This window comes from Mastomys coucha, unplaced genomic scaffold, assembly GCF_008632895.1.
Source record: "Mastomys coucha isolate ucsf_1 unplaced genomic scaffold, UCSF_Mcou_1 pScaffold22, whole genome shotgun sequence".
Taxonomy (NCBI): Eukaryota; Metazoa; Chordata; class Mammalia; order Rodentia; family Muridae; genus Mastomys; species Mastomys coucha.
This window is the reverse complement of record NW_022196905.1, coordinates 177,164,142-177,183,795: the sequence shown is the minus strand read 5'-3', so window position 1 is coordinate 177,183,795 and position 19,654 is coordinate 177,164,142. Positions and strand designations below refer to the sequence as shown.

Genomic DNA, 19,654 nt, shown 5'->3' with positions numbered 1-19,654 from the left:
CACTACCCCACTAACATGCCTCCAGTGTCCTAAATTGGTCCTTGGACCCCCCAAAAAATTATTTAAAATTTAGCTAGATGTCCAGTGAAATTCTTACACAGAATTAAATTAATCTTTGAACTAAAACCACCAATGAAATGGTTTGTTCTATTCCTTGGATAGAATTGCCAGCATATAAGAGAAGTGAGCACAAACTGTAAGAACAGAGCCCTAGCCTCAGGGCAGTGTTCTGGTACCAGGTAGAGTGTCCGGGTCACAGACTCTCCCCTCCTTCCCCCTTTCCAAGAGTCACATGAGTATTCACTTGTCACCTGACATTTTGTCATGAAATAAGACGGAGCCACAATCAGTCCTCATCGTTTTCTGTTGGTGATGCCCCATTTGCCTGAATAGACCCTCTTTGATGGCATCTTTGTTTTACTAGGGAAGACCCACACCTCCGTAGCTGCTGGTGGAAACATTCAGTGTAGCAATGATTGGGCAGCAGAACTCCCTTACTTAATATCCATGATCTTATGGAATTCAAAGAACTCAGAGATGAATCTCTGTGGCTGGATTCTCTTGTTTTTTATTAGAAAGCTTTACAGAAAGCTTTTTTGCTATCATAGAAAATGCTCTTAAGAAATTACATCATTTCCAACCTTGAGACTCATAATAACATTTGTTTAAAGTCTTCAGATGTTAAGTGATCATACAGTGCAGGCATGAGTAAATCTTAACATTTTAGAAGTATTGTCAGGATCTAAACAAAACAAGACCAACAAAGAAATAAAAAAAAAATGAAACAAAATACCATCACCACCACCAACGTCAACAACACCACAACCAACACCAACACCACCAATACCATCAATACCACCAAAACCAACACCATCAACAACAACAACAACAATAACACCAATCACACCACAACTACCATCACCACCACCAACATCAACACCAATGCCATCAACAACACCAACACTACCAAGACCAACACCAACAACACCAACAATATCAGCAACCCCTTCATGCTATGCTATAAACAATCTTTATTTAAGCTTCTGGCAAGATTAACAGTAATTTTGCCTTTATCTGATCTTTCAGCAATGGCATTATAGTTTATAGACTGGGTTGAAGGCTTTGGCCTTCTGTGCAAGAGGGTCCAAAGATAGAGACTCTGTGAAGCGTCTGGATGATGAGGCCTCTAACATTCTGGAGGGACGAATACATTTATAAGTTGAGATCTTAATGTGGTTTGGGGAGAAAATGGAACCTTTAGATGATGAAGCCTGGCTGGAGAAAGCGGGTCATAGGGGATGGGCCCCTGCAAAGTGTGTTTTGTACCTGGCCTTTCCCCCTTTTATCTTCGTGTTTCCAGGCTACTAGGAAGCGAGTGCATTGCTCTGCCTCCCGGTACCAACCATGTACTGCCTTGTCCCAGACCTGCAAACAATGGATGCAAGTCATCATGCATTGGAACCTTTCCTCCATCAAGTTTTCTCCAGTATTCAGTCACTGTGATGGAACTCAAACACAAACGTCTTTCTCAGGAGTCACAAGATGAAGCTTTGAGAAGGACAACTCAGTGAAGGACAGAAGCTGCCTCGAAAGCAACCCTACTCCATGGTGTAATCTAGATTTTCCTAGTCCCTAGACCTAGACAGTCAGGGACTGGGGGATAGCTCGGTGGATAAGTGCACCTGGTCTACAGGCATGAGGTCTTGAGTTCAAATTCTCATCACCTACATAAAAAGCCAGGTGTTTTGTGGAAAGCAGAAACAGGTGGATCCTGGGAGCTTGATGTCTATCCATTGCTTCTGTTTCAGTGACAGATCCTATCTTGAGGAAATAAGGCAGAAAGCAATAGAGAAAGACATTTGACCTCCTCAGGCCTCTGCATGAGTATATGCGCACATGTACCTGTACACATACATACACACACACAAACACAGACAGGGGGGGGGGGAGAGAGAGAGAGAATCACCAAGGGAGAAACGTCAGCACCCTGATTTCTGATTCCTGAGCTGGCATGGTGCCCACTCCACATACTGAAGAAACACTTGATGAGGTGTGTATACGTAAACAAATCTAAGTAACTCACTAATAACCCTGGGTGTGAACAACACATTCATGCGCGCGCGCGCGCGCGCGCGCACACACACACACACACACACACACACACACACACACACACACACATACACGCAGGTATGCGAAATTTGAAAGAAAGTGGAGCTCTTGTATTTTGGATGCTCTGTAACGAAGCAGGACCAACAATTTGCTACAATAGAAATCGGGATGAAAGATGCTTTAAGAGGAAGCAGGACCAACAATGATGCTGCAACACAAATCAGGCCCAAGAATGCATCAACACAAGACATGAGCTTGTTGTGGGCTCTGGCAGGCACTTTTATTCACACACATTTATATATGATAAAATTACTTACCTAAATTTATCACCTATTGCTGAATTTTATTGTTATATAATTTAGGGATTTCATATTTATATTCATTTAAAGGATACCCCACAATCTCTCTTTCTGTAAAGGTTGAATTAGAAGTACAAAGTAAATCGAGTCCTTTTTTTTTCTTTTTAATTATCTGACGAAGTTCTTATAGCAGTGACATCAGTAAAGAGTGAGCTCTGGTAATCATAGGACCAAGATATGATGAAAATGTTTCTGATCTTGGGTAAGTAGGTAGGACTTAAATAAGAAAAGAAAAATAAGTGTAGATGAAAGGTTGGAAATTTTTCAATGAAAAAGTTTAAAATGTCAGCCTTCTGCATGATGGCTGGCACCATACTGTGAAAAAGTGAACCCCGGGGTGAAAAGGCTACAGATCGGCAACCCCCATACCCTGTACAAATTGGTATCCAGAATATTTCAAGAAGGCCAAAGACAAACACCAATGACCCTATTGTTTGAAAGGCAACGGAGAATTGCAGAATGGCTCAGAGGAGAAGGGTGAATGCAACCAACCCTGAAAGCCTAAGTTCAATTCCTGGAACTCACAAGACAGAGGGAGAAAACTGATTCCCAAAACTTGTCTTTTATTCCCCAAACATGTGCAATGATGAGCACATGCTTATACACTTGTATACAGTATGTTTAAATACATGTTAAGGCAAAATAAACAAACAAACAATTCATAAGAGAAGACTCAAGAAGTCATTCAACACACAAAAAGAGGGTCAGTCTCACCAAGTAAAAAGACTGTAAACAAAACAAGCTCTCACTTTAGCCAGGAAGGCTAGCAATAACAGGGGTTGTTTAAAGATGTAGTAGAATGGGAATTTGCTTGCATTGTATGTAGGACCATAGATTAGTGTACGCACACATGCACACATACCACCACCACTTTAATGTATCTTGGGAAATTAATCCAATGTAACTCAGTGACTCAGTGTCCATCTTGAGGCCTACTTATTAAAGTAGTTATAAATCTAGTTGTAAAAGGCTAATCATTAAAATCACTAGCAGGTGACTAAATCATTTTAGTGGACAAAAAAGTTTCTGGCCAAATAGTTCATGTCATTAGAGTAGAGATAACCAGAAAATATACAGTGAGCCTTGGTGAATGTTTGTTTCTGGGGCATGTTTATGTCTGTTGGGTAAAATATGAAATAGTTCCTGTGTGGGCCTTGGTTTTTACAAAGCTACTCTGGAATTCGGATCAGCAAATGGTTTTCCTTGAATCACAAGTCAGTGAAGGCTTGAGGCTCGGTGGCCATGTGGACTATTACTGCTCAACTCTGCTACAGTGGCAGGGAAAGAGCCACAGCCATGAAAATGACTGGCAATGTTTTCCTATAAAACGTTCGTTACAGGAGGCAACAGTAGCTGACTCCTGCTCTAAAGGAGACTTCTCCAGCTAGAATCATCATGTGAACTATATATGTAATTTCAATTTTTCTAGTAGTTACATTTAAAAACATTAAAGGTCTGTGCTACTGAGTTTAGTATTGTATTTCAGTGTAACAAACCAAATGACTTTCATGTCAACAGATAATCAAATATTTTTCTGTCGACACAGAATTGTATACCTCTGGTTGGCCTGGCACTTGCTATATGGCCCATGCCATATGGTGGGAATCTCACCCTTGTCAATCCTCCTGCCTCAGTTTCCCAAATGCTGAAGCTGCAGGCATACCACCACTATATCCAGTTAGTACAAAAAATTTTAATGAGTCACTTTATGTTCTTTTTTTTTTAAATCCCAAGTCTTCAAAATCTTCCATGCATTTTATATTGACAGCACACTGGGCAGAAATGCTAACTACAGTTTAAACTAGAGCCATGGTCTTGTAGAATGTATCCTGCCATGGTCCTATAGAATGCACAGAGAAACTCATTCATGTACAAGGATGTTCAGGACAGGCCAGAACTCTCTATCAATAAAGTAACACATACATTTCGGTACAGTCTCCTAATGGAACAAAATATGACTATCAAACAAGTAATCAGGATTATGTGTAAATATAAAAAAGAATTCTTAGGACACTAAAGATTAAAAGCAGTTTGTATCAAGGCTCAAGTACAACATGGCACCGTTTACAAGCATCTTAAAAGCACCTAATACTAGACTTATTCTTTAAAGTCATCGAAGAAAACGGGAGGGTGCTCACTGGCTTTAGTAGATGGTGACCTCGCTCAGTGGTAATGGGAAGCTGAATGGAGGAACGGATAGTGAGCACTCTTTCACAGGATCAGTCAGGTTTGACTAAGATAAACCCTAGGACTGAAGGAGTAGGTCAGTGGTAAATCATGTGCACCTCTCCTGGTTCCAGATTCCACCCCAATCCCACATAAGTAAACAAAACAAAAACTAAAAACAACAGCAAAATGTTAATATTTGAAAAAAAAAATCTCAGGGAAGACACATGAGTACCCATTTAATCATTATGTGAATTTCATTGTCAGCTTGAAATCTTTGATGCCTGGAAAACAAATACTTCTCCGACGAGTGGAGGGACCCCCGCCGGAGCGTGGATGGAAGGAAGGGCTTGCTATGACCTGGAGGGGCATCATCACTTCCAAGGCTTGGAAACCATAGGCTTGGTGATAACTGCTTCCCTGTCAAGGGAGTCAGCAGACGGAAGGCTTTGCTTGTCAGATCTGGATTGAGGTTGGTTGTTAGTTCTTCTGAATCTCACCAATGTAAGGGAGAAGTCATCTTTTAAGAGTGTCACTCAGTGGACACACAGCAAATCACTATTTATTATTATTATTATTATTATTATTATTATTATTATTATCATTATCATTATTATTATTATTCACACGCACACCCATGCACAGAAAACAGAGGTAGCCGAAAGGAGACTGGATAAGTGTTCATATCTGAGGCAGAGGTAGAATCTGTGCCTTCTTAAGATTAGCCTGCTGTTTCCCTGCCTGTGTTTTTTTTGTTTTTTTTTTTTGTTTGTTTGTTTGTTTTTTGGAGACAGGATTTCTCTGTATAGCCCTGGCTGTCCTGGAACTCACTCTGTAGACCAGGCTGGCCTCGAACTCAGAAATCTGCCTGCCTCTGCCTCCCAAGTGCTGGGATTAAAGGCGTGCACCACCACCGCCCGGCTCCCTGCCTGTGAATCTCAGGAACTTCAGATTCTAATCAACAATTCAAATTCAAGAGGCCCAGGAGTGCTTGAGTATACATGGGGACATACTTCCTGATATACATTACACGCACACATCCATACACATACGCATACAGTAAAATGTTCGGAAGCATCAGGGGTGCCACTCCGTGGTGAAGCACTTGCCTATGCCTATGTATCTGAAGCCCAGAGTTTCATGCCCACAGCTGCAAATTAGCTCCCATAAGGAGCATCCAAATCCCAGAGCAATGGCACTCCCGGAACAGCATCAACAACAGCCACCCTGGAAACCTGGGCCACCTGACCTCTTTGAAGATTGCCATTTTAATCAGGGAGTGAGCCAAACCACATCAAATTTTAAAATGAAAGGCAGGCTTGCCATCAAAGCCCAGACTTACAATCAAGACGGTTTTGATTCTTCCATCTGTGTGTGCAATAGACTTCTTAAGACTCTGAGAAAAAAATGAAAAGCTTAAAATCCCAAGGTAGCTTGTGAACCTCAGCAGAGCGTTCTGACAGATGTAAGTCCAAGTGCCAACAGGAGTGGGTTAACAGTGTAAAATAAGGCTGTACTTACAGCGATCATTTGATTTGTTTTGACTTCGATTCACAAAGCTAGTGCAACCCCTCTATCAAATGAAATCTGACGTCCCATGACTTAAGGAACTAACTTCAATGGACAAAACCCACATACACACTAGTCTTTCCTCTTTGGTGGGGAAACAGACCCCATGATGTCCGCTCCGTGCTGCGACACACGACCTATTCTTGCTCAGACTTCCTTTCCCAACGCCCACTGTCAATTGTGTGCAAGGTCACGGCAGATCTGTGTAGAAACACAGAACCCAGCCACATCTCAAGCTGCAGCTGCTACCAGGTGCTCTGAGAATGGCCTTTCCCTCCATTGTCCCAAGGGAGCTAAGTTTTGTAAGAGTGATCTCTACACTACACTGAGAGAAAGCTTAAAAAAAAAAAATCAGCCGGAAGAGCCATCTGCCAGACTTCCTCATTCATGGGGACTGGCCCCATCTAAAAATACCCCGAAAGCCTGCAGAATGAGAGCTTTCAGAATGGCTGCAACCCTTCACAGAGGCCATGTGCCGGTGTACAGCATGAGGCTCTATCTCCAGCTTGGCATTGCTGCCCCTGGTGATAGCACAGTACACAGTGCGACGGAGGAAGCGAATTCATTCTCCCGGCTGGATTTAGTTTACTTCCTACTCCCTTAGCGAAGAGCTTCCTGCCTCTGTAGCTACGAATCTGAAAACACAAATAACCCCTGTATTGGCGTTTGAAGCGAACTCCTTCGATTTTGACAAACACCCCACCAAGGGCTAAAATTGATCACAGCTATCTTTAAGTTTAGTGATAACATGGAAAAGACCTAATGAGAAAACTTAAAAGACTAACTTTCCTGTCCGCGAAGTAGAAACCTCTTACACATTTCCGCGCACCTTTCAGAATCACTCCGTGGAGGTCAAGCATTGGCTTCAGATTCGAACCATCGGCTAATGCCTCATGACCAATGAACAAACAGCTCTTACCATCCTAGCCTCCAGCCCGAGATGTTGTCCTCATCAGGGTGGCCTGGAGAGCCCCGGGACAGGCCAGCCAGTGACTTCAAGCCAGCCAGTGACTTCAGGTTGCATGGAGCTCCGGAGGTGGTCCACAGTGCTTTCTTACACTGCTGTGAGTCCCCGGCTCCTGGCTCTGCTTCCCTTAGTTCCTCTCGGACTTTTCTATAAAATGCACTTCCTGAGGGAGCACAGGAAAGCAGGGACGGCTCTGCCTCTGACCCGCGCCTTTAATCACCAATTGTCTTATTTGGCCAGCTCTAAAAATACATTGTGTTTCTCTACTGACTTTCTAGTACTAAGGCCCCCTCTCTGGAAGTTAATTAAGTCATTCAGGTTTGCTTGGGGAAGAGAAACACCCCTTCTGGAGCTTCTCCGATGTCCAAGTTAATTGCAACACATCCTCCTTGCTTTTTATCTGCAGTGCGCACATACACACACACACACACACACACACACATTGCCTGCTCTTTGCTGAGTGTTGTATTAAGAGCTGGAGGATGTAACCATGAATGGAATCTGCATAATCCCTGTGCTTTGACAAACCTGCAAAGGGTAGGAAAATATTTCTCAAGCTCTTTTAGGGAGAATGCAAGCCACATCATTAGAAAGTCTTGCAATCCTGACTTCAGACTCTTTCTAGAACAATGTTATCATTGCGACAGCTGAAATCAGTGCCTACAGGGATACTTTATCTTGCTTGCCATATTTCTGTCACTTGCATGGGACAGAAGAACAAATCACAGGCTTTTTTTGGCAGTCTCATTTTGAACTATTCTCCTCTGGTATCTACAAACACATTAGAAAACACACTAGAGGGTAGAAGCTGGGTAAGCTGGTGTATGTCTATAACCCTATCCTGGGCAGAGGCAAATGGAAGCAGGTGGATTCCAGAGCTTGGAAACTTGGTGGTTTTCAATCTGTAGTTTTCGAACCCCCATGGGGCATATCAGATATTTACACTATGACTCATAACAGCAGCAAAATTATAGTTATGAATTAGCAACAAAATTATTTTATGGCGGGGGGGTCACTACAACATAAGGAGTAATATATTAAACTAAATAATGTATTAAAAGGATTGCAGCCTTAGGAAACCACTGATCTAGGTGAATGGTTAACTCAGTGGTTCTATTGAGAAATGCCTCCCCCCCCACACACACACTTGATACTCATATGGTGAAGCTGTTTGGAAAGATTTAGAAGGTGTGGCCTTGTTTGCAGATATCACTGGAGGCAGGCCATGACCAGTCAGCTTCCTTTGTTACATGCTTGTAGCTCGAGATGAGAGGCCTCAGCTGCCCACTCCTGCCATCAAGCCTGCAGCCTGCTGCCCTGTGCTTCCAAACCTGCCACTATGGACTCTAACCTCATGGAACTGTAAGCTAAAATAAATCCCTTTGTTCTATAAGTGGTCTTGGTCATGGGGTTTTAACAGAACAACAGACAAGTAACTAATGAAGATAAGCTCTAGGTTCAGTAAGAAACTCTGACTTGAAATAGTAATAATAATAATAATAATAATAATAATAATAATAGTGTGAAAGAGGAAGGCTCCCAGAACTGACCCCTGGTCTGCACAATACACCCCTCCCTCCCCATCTACCCACACCCTCACACATACAACCCTCCCCACCTCCACATACATACATACATACATACACACACACACACACACACACACACACACACACACACACACAGACAAGAGGTACACTATTTTGGTCAATATACTTCCCCTTCCCCTTATAGATTCATTTTGCAAACAAAATTCATCTTCTGCTGGTCACCAAAGTGCCCAGCATTTCCTTCCTTTCAGGCAGAGAGGAAGTCCCTCCTCTCCCCTCAAGCCTCCCACCCTTAGGTGAGCACTGGCTCCCCTTAACTTACTGGCTCCCCCCCCCATTCCAGTCTTCTCCTCAGACAGCCCACCCTTCTTTCTGGAACTCCCAGGGAACCATGGGAATCACCTCGATGGGCATATCTGCATAAACCTGGTTAGATTATTCTAACTGTTTCATGTAAAACAAGCTTTTTACCAACCCCAAACCAGGCCTCGGTTGCAAGGTTGTGTCACAGGCAGGGGGGCATGCTGGAACACAGAGCGATTATTAAATACTTCTTGATTCAGTTTATCTGCCTCTGTTTCAGTATCTTCCTGGCATCTGAGAGAAGACATGCTCTCCTGAAGACAGAATTACCCTCGCTTGGCAAAACATGCCCGAGGCAAAAATGCCAGGTAAATCTTTACGGAAGGAGGGAAACTTTCTCTTATCTACAAAATGCAACAGTCTTAAAATAGCCTGCATTTCAATACATTGTGTAGTCTTTTTCCTCAGCAATTAGGCTGGTAACAAACGTAAAAAGAATGTATTGTTATTGTCTTTGGTGCTTTAAAACAAAACAAAACAAAACACTAGGGCCTTGAGTAGTGCAAGTCAGCTCTGAAAGCTACCCAACTGATGTTGGCTTTGGACTTTTGATTATCTCCCCTCTTTGTGTTGTTTGGTGAAGATGTTCTAAGAGTTACTTTGGAAGTGCCAAGGACTGGAAGGAACTCAAAGGACTGGGCTGCTTTGGGGTACCTCTCACACTCACTTATTTGCATGTATAAGTATAGAAAATTGGTTTCATCCATGGTCAGATGACATCCGCACAATGCAGTCTCGTTCATTTGCATATGTAACAAATGCCTTCACTATTCTCACAAGACGTTATAGCCGTACAGCCTCATTGGCTCGATTTTGCATGTAATGCGCACCATTTAAAAGTAAGAATGAATCTTTAAAAAATGGGGAAGGAAAGCCATAAATGATTCAAGAGAATTGGTAAGAGCGCAAAATGTATATTTAATCTTTGCTCTCGTTTCCTTTTCACCCGGCTCCTGAAATTCTTAGATTCCAAAGTGCTAAGTATCTTGTTATAGACTGGTGAGCCAGCTGATGGCTGACTGCACCTCGAGGAGTTGTACCACGGAAGCTGGACACAGGGACGATGACCACAGCAGGAATAGGGAGTTGAACTTTTAGCCCCATTTCCAAAGCTCCAGAAGGTGGAGAGGGGCTGAAGGTTAAATTAATCACTAATAGGGAATGCTTTAATCAACCGTATCTGCACCATAAAAACCTCTATAAACCCAAGGGATGGAGCATAAGGAGCTTCTGGAGAGGCAAACACATCTATTTCCTGGGAGTGGTACACCAGAAAGGGTGCAGAAGCTCTGCACCCCGGCCATGTACCTTCACCTATTGATCACTCCTCCCGGTCTTCATCAGTAGCCTTTGGGAGTCTTTATAATAAACCTGTAAATGGATCTATTTCCGGAGTTGCTCTAGCATATCAATCGAGCCCAAGGAAGGAATTATGGGAACTTGTTTTACATGCAGTCAGAAGCACATGTAAATACCCAGAGGCTTGTCATTGGGATCAGAATGAAGGCAGAGGCAACCAGGGGCTAAGACCTTAAGCTGTGGGACTTTGCATTGTCTCCAGACAGAAGATGACAAGACAGGATGAATGAGGGGACACCTAGTCAGTGTCCTGTGCATAATGAACCGCTTGGTGTTTATGGACAAGCCTCGTGTGTTCGACCACAGAAGTCTTCTGTGTGTATTGCTGTGTGAGTGTATTGGGTGAAGCACCACTGGTTTTTCTAGTTGTACTTTGCATCTGGATTAGCACCCACAGACTCAATGTCCCATACAAATCCATACGCACATCTTCAGCACATCCATGTCCAGTGATGGCACCTTTAAGAATAGAGTGGATTATAGGGCTCTGACGTCACTGATGTGCAGACCCACTGTGGGTCCATCACCTGACACATTACTGTGAGGCAGTGGAAAGTTTGGGAGATGGAGTCTCTTCCCCACTGTCACTCTCCTTCCTGGATGACAGGAGGGGAGCCTGTTCCTCTGCTGTGACATTCTGAATTGGCTCAGGCTCAAAGTGAAGAAGCTAGCCAACCATCTTCCCAATCTTCTGAACCCCCAGCTACAATGAATCTTCCCCCAACCGAAGTTGTTTTCTAGGGTGTTTTGTAGAGAAACGCACGTACACGGTGCGCCCGTGACTCAGTCAATGATCCAAATGCTGAAATAGGTCAGCAGACCTTTGTAGGCATCTGCCCCGTCGCTACATTTTGCTGCTAAAAGTCACACCACTTGTTAAAGATGGGTCATTTGGGTTTCCAAGAAGCAGTCTTGGCATTACATCACGGGTATGGGTTTTTTTCATACATGTGTTGGGCTGTCCAGTTCAGGGGTGAGATGGCAGACAGCTGCAGCTTCCTGGGAGGTGATTTTAGTGAAGGCTAGAGATGGAGACAAAGCCCTTGAGGAACAAACGGTGGGTGCTAAAGAACTGAACAGCTAAACTCCATTGCCCAACCAATGACCCTTCATCTGCAATACAATCTTGTAAGAACACAGGTTCCAGCTGCAGTCCGGAAAGCAAGCTTTACACATCTGTTCACATGAAAGCGGTGGTTGGGGAAACACTAAGTTAAACACTAAATGAGTGCTGGTCACAGAAGGGTTGTCCCATGACCTGCCCGGCACACAGGCAGAACAGCTTTCCAACTGATAAACCTCCTGAATGGATTTCCGAGTCACCTCAAAGGGCTCGGGTATGGTAGCTTAGCCGGAACAGTGATGTTTCCCAAGATTGCTGGCTGTGTCTTAGGAAAAAAATGTGCTTAGTTTCTCTGTTTCAGCTTTCCGTTTATATGTAAGACATTAATGTTTGTCTCTAAGGATGTTGGGAAGGTTCAGGGGTTAGTATTTATAAGTACTAACTATAACACCACACATAGAGAAAATACTAGTTAGATGGATGGACGGTCAGGTGATGGGATGGACAGACGGATAGATAACAGAATGATGACATCATCAGCCTCCAGTAAAGCAACCTGTTTCTTGACCACTGCAAAATCAGGAGGGTTAGAGAGTTCTCTCCACTCTTCTGTTTTCGTCATGGCCGTTTAAGAAGCCTCGAGGAAGAAAGATAAGCAAGACAATGCTTTATGGCACACTACTCTACGTACACCAGGAAGAATCGATTTGTTCACAATCCAGACTTCATTTTGAATCTGTGTGCTTAACATTTGGATTATGAATAGTCTAGCTCCAGATCCAGATGCCAACATAGCCCCAGCCAATCAGATTACTTGACTCATTCCCTGGCTTTCAGTATAGGAAAACCTAGGACAGCCCTTATTATATTATTCTATCGTTGCAGAAAAGAATCTCCTTCAAGTACCTCAGGTTCCCTAGGACAAGATCTTCCTCTTCATACCATGTCTTCATAAGCAAGCAAATACCTCCAGTGGCTGACTCAACCAAGCCAGTAGTAACCTCATCGCTGTGTGAGTCACTGTGGTTCTCGTCTTCATCTAGCTTTGCTTGTATCAATCCGTCCATGAAGATGACCGATTTACTGGTTTTGGTGAGTCTGGTTTTAGAATTCTCATACTCCTGTTCTTGGCTGACAAATAGTTCAAGTCCATTCTCCTATACCCATACCCCACTATATTTTCTTTTAAAAATCAGTGTGTATTTATAGAATAGCCAATCTCTACTCCTCCCAACTCCTTTTCAGCTTGGAAGGCTGCTTGTAACAAAGCTAATAGGATGACCCGCTTGCCCATCTTCAGTGCTGGTCCAGTCTGTTATCCAAGAAGGATCAGAATTACTTACGGGCTCTCTTCACATTCCCTGGTCAGCTCCTCACCACTCTCTTACCTCAATCGCTCCATTTCCCTAACCCTCAGCCTTGGCTACAACCTCCTCCGTCTGGATTACTCCAAAACACCTGCCGTCCTTACCTCTGCCTAGGACTTTTCTAGAAAAATGTACAAACATGCATCTAGGGCCACAATGAACTCATGCTAGGTCCCCTCAGAACCTGAAGACTTCATTCTAGGATTGATATGAACTCTTGAGGCACAACAAACAGACAAAACGATCTCATCAAAGTAGAACCAGTATCGGAAGTCCTGTATTTCTTTTTGTTTGTTTGTTTGCTTGCTTGCTTTTGTTTTTCCAGACAGGGTTTCTCTGTATAGCCCTGGCTGTCCTGGAACTCACTCTGTAGACCAGGCTGGCCTCGAACTCAGAAATTCGCCTGCCTCTGCCTCCCAAGTGCTGGGATTAAAGGTGTGTGCCACCACCTCCTGGCCCTGTATTTCTTAATTCAAAAACTTATCTCGAAACTATTGTAACGGAGACTGTGGGGCTTATTTGAACACACATGCGCAGATAATACTCAGCAGGGTAAGCAAGTCCATTGATGGAAACAGACGGTCTTTCCAACAAGTGATCCTAGAACATTGGATGAGTTTGGACCCTAACTAATGAAAACTAGCCCAATGCAGATGAAAGACCTCAGTGGAAAGCCGGAAGCAGTCACATCGTCAGAAAGGCATAGGAGCAAAGCTTCAGGACACTGTATTTGGCAATGACTTCTGGGCAATGAACCCAGGGGCACACAAAGGAAAACCATAAGTAGGACTGTGATGTATGAAAAGCCTTTCATCCATCAGTGGATGCACTCAACGTAGTGAAAAAGCAACCCACAGGCTGGGAGAAATGCATTCGCAAACACTGCTTCTAACAAGGATTCAAGACGCAGTGTATATAGCTCAGTAACTACGACAATAATAACGACAACAGAAGCTTAAAACGGGGAAAAGGCCCTAAGCACAGGGAAAGTTTTTTTACATGACTAATCATTAGAGAAATGCCAATCACTTACAATGAGATGCTACTCCAATACTCATAAGGAGAGCTACTGTATAAAAATCTAACAAACGATCCTGGGAAGTAAAACACTGTGGGGAGAATGTGGGGAAGTCTGAGACCTTGCTTACCACTGGTGTGGATGCTAGGGGGACAGCAGTTACAGGACATCACTGTGTGGCGGCTCCTCAAAAGAAGTTGTTTTTCAACTAGATATAAAATGATTCAGCAATTCCAAGTTCTGGCAACCCCCAAAATTCAAAGGCTGGGCACAGGAGTTCACACACAAAGCAGCACTATTCACAGTAACTACAAAGACAGAAGCGATCCAAGTGTCCATTAACAGATGAATGGACAAAGTATGGGACACAGCAGAATCTCAAGCCCCAAGAGGACATTCTATCGAAGCCCAGCACAGATGAAACTTGAAGCTGCTATGCCAAGCAGAACAGCCTGTCACAAAAAGACATCTAGCACCTGACCCCACTTACATGAAGTATCTAGCTCAGAACCATTGACAGGAAATAGCATGGCTGCTGTCAGGATTGGGGGCGGGGGCGGAAAGTGGTGAGCTATTGTTTGTTGGATGTAGTAGTTTCAGTTTTTGGAGGAGGAAAAGAGTTCTGAAGATCAACTGTACAACTATATGAGTATGTAACCAACTCTCAAATTCTGTTTCTGCAGACCTAACCAGCCAGGGAGAGACAGTACTTAGAAGTAAAAGTGGTTTCTGTTGGAAATATTTACATTTTGCTTCCTATCACTGATTTCCATGCCGTCTAGCACAGCAACCATTTACAAGCCAGTTACACCGTGGGGATCATTTAAATAACTCTGGAGATGGTTTTGGATAACTGGGAGGATGTGGCTAGGTCACGCGAATGCTAAGCTACTTTATAAAAGACCTTAGAATTCAGGAAGGTTGGTACCCATGGGTAGTGCTTGAATCTCTCTCCTACGAGGTCATGACTGTATCTATTACACTGCTTTGCATGTAAAAATGCTTAAGACTGCGAACTCTACACTAGCTATAATTTACCACAGCTTTAAACAAAAAGCAAATCACCTGAAAAGATAAGAAGACAGTTCTCCTTTTGGTGGAGAGGGAAGCTGGGCCTGGAGGTACAAACCTGTACTCCCAGCAAGTTAGGGCTAAGACCTAGGGACCACGAGTTCAAGGCCAGCCTAAGACTGGGTGAAACCATCTTCAGCTTTAAGAAAGGCATGCTGGGCATGTAGTTCTGTGATAGAATACTTGCCTAGCATGTACCAGGCCCTGGGTTCACCTGCCAGGAAACCTTCCCATAACCAGAGAGACATGGTATGTTCCACAGTTTCTTTGTGCCTGCATTAGTTTACACTAACTGTATTTTGCAATGCGTCTATGGTCCTTCAGTAATTTCACTCCAGTGTTAAGTCCGTCCATGGTTTTGTTTTGTAGTTCACTGCTTTTGGCTTCTATTAAGCAGTTCCATTTCATATTCAATGACATTTCACGGACCTGTTTCTTAAGAGATGAATATCTGAAAGTGTTCAAACTTCCTGCTACTATAAACAATACTGCAATGGTTTTCCTTGTATATGTCCCTTTATTGACCCCCTGTATGTATTTTCCAAAAACAAAGATTATGTGGATATGGTGTGTTCTAATTGTTAACTTTATGAGATAACATTAGATATTTTTGCAAAACAAACATAAAAAATTAACAACAACAAACCAACCCAAAATTGCTTCAACCTCAAATTTTACCAGAAGAATAGCTTTTCCCCTCCTTTTGCCAAAATTTGGTGATATCTGGTATACACCAAGCTTCTTGTTTCTCAATTTCATTTTTGTTTGTTGCGATTGCCATGATTTTCCTCTGTCTCTCTGTTTCTCTCTGTCTCTCTGTCTCGGTTTCTGTCTGTCTGTCGGTCTGTCTGTCTGTCTGTCTGTCTGTCTCTCTCTCTCTCTCTCTCTCTCTCTCTCTCTCTCTCTCTCTCTCTCTCTCGCATATGTGTGTGTGTGTGTGTGTGTATGTGTGTGTGTGTATGTGTGTGTAGATGTAGGTGTGGCCAACCTCTGGTTTCAGTGTGTATGTGTATGTGTGTGTGTGTGTGTGTGTGTAGATGTAGGTGTGGCCAACCTCTGGTTTCAGTCCTGGCTTTCGACTTTGACTGAGAAAGTCTCTTGTTCACTGCACAGTGGGCCAGCCACTCCACACACTTCTTGGCCCTTTTCTGTTTCTGCCTCCCATCTCACCTTAGAAGTGCTGGGCTTACACATGCACACTAGGGCTCCGGCTCTCAGTGAGCCCAGGACCTTTTGGTTTCCTCTTCCATGCTGTGATTATTCTGCCTGCAGCCATCTTCATGTTCGATGACAGAAAGCAGGGTTTTACTGTGATTTTATCTCCGCCTTTTCCTTACGATAAACTAGTTTGCTAAAATCATCTAAGAAACAACCCACACTCTCCCCACTAGTAAATAGCCCAGGATCCACCCGTAGCCAGTCTTCATTGTATAGGAACTGAATAACCATCAATATAAAAGATGTCTCAGGCCCTGAACTATAAGGGCCTGGTGTGTTATACATGAAAGGCGCTCACGAGCTTTCTTTACAATTTTGTAGGGAACATGGACATGCTTTGACAGAAGTATGAACAAAAGATCAAGGGTATATGCTTAGAATTTACTTTACAGAAAATTTCTCTATTGTCAATCTTGGAGGTGACAGGATATTTGCAAAAATATTAAGTAAGGCTGGGGCATAGCTTAGCCAGGAGAGTGCTTTGTGTGCAATCATAAAGATCCACATAAAATGTTAGGGCTAGAGGCAATTGGGGATCCTAGGCCTGGGGCAGTGGAGGCAGGTAGATGCATGGGGTTTATTGGCCAGCCAGCCTGGACCAATTAGCAAGCTTCAGGTCCCAGTGAGAGATCTTGTCTTAAACAACATAAGGAGTATGGTTTCCAGAGGGAAAATGCCTGAGGTTGACCTTCAGCCTCCACATACACATGTGCATGTGTGCACATCCCTCTAAATATGCATACAAAAGAGCAGCAACAAAGAAAAAAAAGGAGGGAGGGAGAGAGGGAGGGAGGGGTGGAGGGAGGGAGAAATGGAGGGAGAGAAGGAAGGAGGGAGAGAGGGAGGGATGGAGGGAGAAATGGGGGGAGAAAGGGAAGGAGAGAGGAAGGGAGAGAGGGAGGGAACAAACTATGAATGGAGGCTGTCAAGTGAGTTCATGCTTTTCTTGTCAGTGTGAGCAGATACTTGGAAAACAACTGAAGGAAAGACAGGCTTACTTGGCCTCATGTTTGAGATGCAGTCCATCCCAGTGGGCAGGGCCTGGCAGCAGGTAACTATGGCAACAGGAGCAAGTGGCAACTGGTTATATCCATGGGCAGTCAGGAGCAGAGAGGGGACAGGAAACAGAAAGGGCAAAGGGCACAGGAAATATAGAATAGGTCTATAAATCTCAAGGCTTGGCCCCCAGTGACACATTTCCTTCGGTGCAATATCTCTCTTCTCCTAATTGTCACACCCACAGAAATGACCGAGAACAAAGCATTCAAATACATGGGAACATTCTTTACCGAAGCCATAGCACCAAGTAAGCGTGACACATCGGCACATAGCTGCCCTGTTCTATCAACTCTTATAGCAGTGCCCTTTGCCCTGCTGAGTATCTTTACATAACAGATACCAGCTTACTACCCGTATGTATCAGAAAAATCACAGTATTTGTTTAACTAGTTTGAATTCATAATATTTCATTTCCACATCGAGACTAACCTCCCACAGGATTCTGGCACATTCCCCATATCCGTTCCCTCACCTTCCAGTTATGGATGCAGAAAGCCAACAAGGCAAGGAATGAACACACACTGCTTAACAGATTTAAAGACTGGAAAAATAAAGTTAAGGTATATAAAGAGAAGTACTATGTTAAGAGATAGGTAGTAAGATAGTAATAAATGTTATTTACCCCAGCAGGGCTCCAAAAAGGTTAGTATTCATAGATCACCCTAGTTACTCACTGAGCAGAAGCAAAATGTTTTTGACATTCCAGTCGGAAGTCAAAGATTACATTTTCTGCTAACCCTCAACTTAGGAACTCTAGGCTAGACAGAAAACAGACCCCATACCCCAAATAAAGGAATTACTGACTTCCTACGTTAACGTAGAGTGGCTACTGAGTACCAGCCTTTTTTGCATCTTAGATGGTCAATTCTAGGGTTAATGCCGATTTCACAAATAGCTAGCACAGGAGGCAGAACTTGCAGCTCTGCACACCCTGCAGACATTACTAATCAATTGCAGAAAACTTTATCACAGGCTAGGTTCTCATATAAAGTGCTAGGGAAATCTTCTAACTGATCCGAACTGGCATAGATGATCCTGCCCTCCTGATAGAAGTCACTGGGCCACAAAAGCTCACTTCTGCTTTGATGTACACATTTTAGTTAAGAATTATTTTAAATGATGATTTGGTTTTAAAATTCTAGACTCCTTCACTTTCTTCAAGTTTATGTTACTTATTGTCAAGTCTACTGGTATCAACAATTCTTGTATTTTTGCAGTGTATTTTATTCCCATTAATCCTGACTGCCTATGTGGAACTCCCAAAGGGCAGGGGCCATCCTGATGGGTTTCCCACAATTCAGGAGCCTACTGTAACATCCTATCTTGGTTTGAGACATTAATAAAAATTTTAAAACAGCCAGGCAGTGGTGGCGCATGCCTTTCATCCAAGCACTCAGGAGGCAGAGGCAGGTAGATCTCTGTAAGTATGAGGCCATCCTGGTCTACACAGCTAGTTCCAGGACGGTTGGGGCTACACAAAGAACCCCTGTCTCGAAAACAAAACCACTTAGGTAAACGGGTTTGAAATGGCTGAAAGCCAAACTGCTGGAAGTCAAGGAGTCATTTGCCAGTGACAGTAACAGTAACCTGTCGAAGAACAATATCTGAGTGAAAAGGGAGGGCTGCTGGACTAAGGAGGTGGATCTCTGGGTAAGGTTTGCTGACCAGGAATGAAAACCTGGCTTGGGATCCCAGCATCCCAGTATCCACTGGACACTGCTGCACAGGCCTGTGACGCCAGTGCTGGGGAAAGAAAGGTAGAATGGTGGGGGTGGGGGTGTGGAGGCTGCATGGCCAGAAATGGTGAGCCTCGGGTTCAGTGAGAGAGCCTGTCTCAAGCAGCGTCACAGAGCTAAGCACATGCTCACATACATGCACACATGCATTCACTAGACAAACACACAGTAAAGGAATAAACCATGAACAAAAGGGAAAGATCTTTTTGTAGAAACAGCCCTCGATGTGGAGGTTTCTCTTGTCACCCATTCTAGTGCAACTGCATATAAAAAGTCCGCCCGCTGGACACAGAAAAAGTCATCCAGCGCACTGGGCATAAGCTCACTGAAGTTGGGCGTTTTACAAAGTCGCATGGGAAGAGCATGCACATGCGTAACATGAAACATTTCTTGGGATCTTTCCAAAGCCACTAAAAACATGCTGATGGATTTCAACACAGAGACTGAAGATGTCTACCATCAGAAATGTTGTTGCTGCCTGCACAGGGGGATAGCAAGGACTGCCTGCAGCTCATCCCTCAACCATGAAAGAACGAATTACAGCTAATCAAATCAACAATTCCCACAACGTGCCTTGGGGCACTACCCAAGATCTGTCTACCAGTTGGTTACTTCTATGCTTCGGAAGCACTTGGGCTGTCTCAGCCACCAAGTCCCCTTTGGCTACTAGATGCAGA

The 19,654-nt window shown here is 43.6% G+C and overlaps 1 protein-coding gene across 1 annotated transcript in view; it reads right to left on the bottom strand.

The window, feature by feature from the left end:
• Window positions 1–19,654, bottom strand: part of Prag1 (PEAK1 related, kinase-activating pseudokinase 1) — a 55,365-nt gene that overhangs the window by 19,833 nt on the left and 15,878 nt on the right. The gene's annotated exons all lie outside the window — the stretch shown is intronic.